The sequence below is a fragment of the Nerophis lumbriciformis genome, linkage group LG31 (genome assembly GCF_033978685.3).
Source record: "Nerophis lumbriciformis linkage group LG31, RoL_Nlum_v2.1, whole genome shotgun sequence".
NCBI lineage: Eukaryota > Metazoa > Chordata > Actinopteri > Syngnathiformes > Syngnathidae > Nerophis > Nerophis lumbriciformis.
The window spans coordinates 17501-20296 of record NC_084578.2 but is presented as its reverse complement, the minus strand read 5'-3'; the positions used below and the strand labels follow the sequence as shown (position 1 = coordinate 20296).

At 48.5% G+C, this 2796-nt stretch overlaps 1 long non-coding RNA gene across 1 annotated transcript; it reads left to right on the top strand.

The window, feature by feature from the left end:
* On the top strand, window positions 1-2654 carry LOC140677456 (uncharacterized). The gene is made up of 3 exons (XR_012049250.1): window positions 1-581; window positions 1412-1493; window positions 1624-2654. It is a non-coding gene; the product is annotated as an uncharacterized lncRNA (long non-coding RNA).
* The last annotated feature ends 142 nt before the right edge of the window (window positions 2655-2796 follow it).

Sequence of the window (2796 nt, the reverse complement as noted above, 5' to 3'; positions counted from 1 at the left end):
CGCGGATAGGAATCCTGCCGTCCCCGTGCTACATCCGCATAAGACCTCTGGGGCCGCTGCTCATCCCACTGAGAAAAATATTCCTCCTGGTCATAATGACAACGTTCATCATCCTGGGCGAGCCACTCTGAAGGCGCAGCCTGACGTCGCCGTGCGCGTCTTCGCCCCGACCTGACCGGAAGCCAGTCGTATTCGAAACCATCCGACATATTGCAAAATTATTTTAATATGTCGCTGGTGTGGATGATGTGAAAAACTGGTTGGCGAAAAAAAGGTTTGTTCGCTTTATAAAAATAAATTGTCTTTATCCGTTTCCTTTGTGAAAAAGAGAGAACGGAATGCTCGGAGGCGGGACTTCCGCCGAGGTCAAGATAATCACTTCCGGTTGATGGCTGGCTGCATAAACGGTGAGATACGCTTTTTTGTTCAAAAATATGCTGTATCTCGCGCTAATGAGCCACCGGAATATCTCGTGAGTAAAAATAGCACATGTAGTATCAAAAATAGGCTGTTTATTTACAGAAAATAGCGACTAGTGGAACGAAAGCGTCGCGCCGCGACCAGGCCTTCAACTGGACACGGCAAGTAAACAAATACAAGAAAAATACTACAATGTGTCAGAAAAATATGAAAAAAGTAGAAAATGTATATTTACATGAAACGAGTCAGATGGCAACGTTTCGGTAAGATACCTTCATCAGGCCTGACTCGTTTGTAGAGAGTTAGCAGGTTAGCACGGCAGGTAGGCTAAAGTCAACCTTTTATCCTTGCAGTGAAAACAGGTATTGCAGGAGAAAGGTGTTAATAGCAATATAACATTTAAATGAAGGGGTGGGGTCCACGTCAAACACAAGTTGGCCTTCAAAATAGAAGTCTTGACCACAACACAAGTGTAAAAAGAAGACAACAGTGACCCTCTGAAGCCCCAGGATGCTACTGCAAAATCCTGTCTGCTAAAACAATAACATGAAATGATAGACATTGTTATTGTTATATGATATATAATATAATACAATGTAATATGGTATAAATATTATATAATATATTATAATAAATCTATATGTATATATATATATATATATATATAATAATAGACAAACACTAGTACATTCAAATAGAAATAATACAGAAAGTACCCTGGATGTGTGACCTAGGGCTTCAGTATTAAACAGAGAGTTGGGAGAGGATATTCCCAGTAGGCTCCCCTTAGTGTAATGCTCTGAATGTACGTATGTGTACCGTACCCGAGGTTAGGGTTAGGGTTAGGGTTAGGGTTAGGGTTAGGTTTTAGGATTGGGGTTGGGGTAGGTTTTAGGTATGTATTCCCTGTTACCTCCCCTTAATATGATGCTCCGATTGTATCCCATCCCCAGGTGAGTATATTTAATGCGTTTTCTGTCTGTTTTGGCAGGTCCAGGAGGGCGAGCGAGGGAGAGTGAGAGCCGTAAGAGGATTGGAGGCACTGGCTGGTTAGGTTTGGGGGTAGGTTTTAGGTAAGGAGAAGGGAATGGTTAGGGTTAGGGAAGAGGGGGGGTGGGGGGTATGGGAAAAATAAAGAAGGGAAAAACGGGAATGTGCACTGTCCGTCACAATCCAACGGGCTCACACTCACACCTCATTTAGGCCCCCTGGATGTCTGGTGCCCAATTTGGAGATCCAAAGGAGCTCCGCCCGGTGGCGTTGGGCGAGGCTCCATTTGGGATCCGTCTCTACGACAGTCGCCCGGACGGAAGACCACCCGTGTCGGAGAAAATGCTGAACCAGGTGAGTGTTGGTATTTTTATGCCTAACGATGTTGTACTTGTGTTGGGCGAATCTCCTAGCTAAGGTATTGCCCGTCTCGCCCACGTACATATCGCCACATCGTTGGCACCGAATCACGTACACACAGTTCCGGGTGTGTCGGCCGCCACGGCACAACGGCTGGAAAACCTTGCGGTTGTGGGGGTTCACCAACCATTGTGAGTGGCGGACAAGGGTGTCCCTCCTAGTGGAGGGCGGGTCTCTCAGTGAGCTGACCCTGGCCCTGACCAACAGATCATTCAAGTTGGGGTTCTTACGGTAGGCCGGCACCACGTAGCGCCCCGGCAGCCTCCCGCTACTCTCCGCAAAGGTCCGGAAGTGGTCTTTGACCTTCTTGGCGACCCGCACGGCCGAGGGAGAGTAGGTGGTGATGAGAGGGATCATGTCGGTCCCAGGGGGAGGCCCCTTCGGGTCCAAGAAGACCCTCAACTGCCGTCGGAGGAAGGACCTGGAATAGCCCCTCCCCTTCAGGGCAGAAAAGAGGGTCCTCGAGGCCGTCAGGAAGTCCTCCCTTCTGGTGCAGACACGATGGAACCTCAACAATTGGGATTTCACCAACCCCGCGAAGGTATGCTTGGGGTGGAAGCTGCTTTTGAAGAGGAGCGCGTGGGTGTCGGTCTCCTTGAAGAACACCCTGATGTCCAAGTGTTGCGTGTCGGCAAAGTCGGGACCCTTGAATGTCGTGGTGTCCAAAAAGTCGACCGATGTGTTGCTCGTGGTCGACTTGATGGTGATATTTTTATTGTGAGTGTTCAGCGTGTTTAAGAACACGCTGAACTCCTCACTGGAATGGGTCCAGACACCCCAGATGTCATCCAGGTACCGGAAGTAGTGGAGAGGACGTTTTGGGCAGGCGGCCAAGGCAGAGGTCTCCCACTCTGCCATAAAAATGTTGGCATACGCCGGTGCAAATTTCTTGCCCATAGCAGTGCCCTTAATTTGGAGGTAGAAACGACCGTCAAACTCAAAGTCGTTTCTCCTCAAATTAATGTC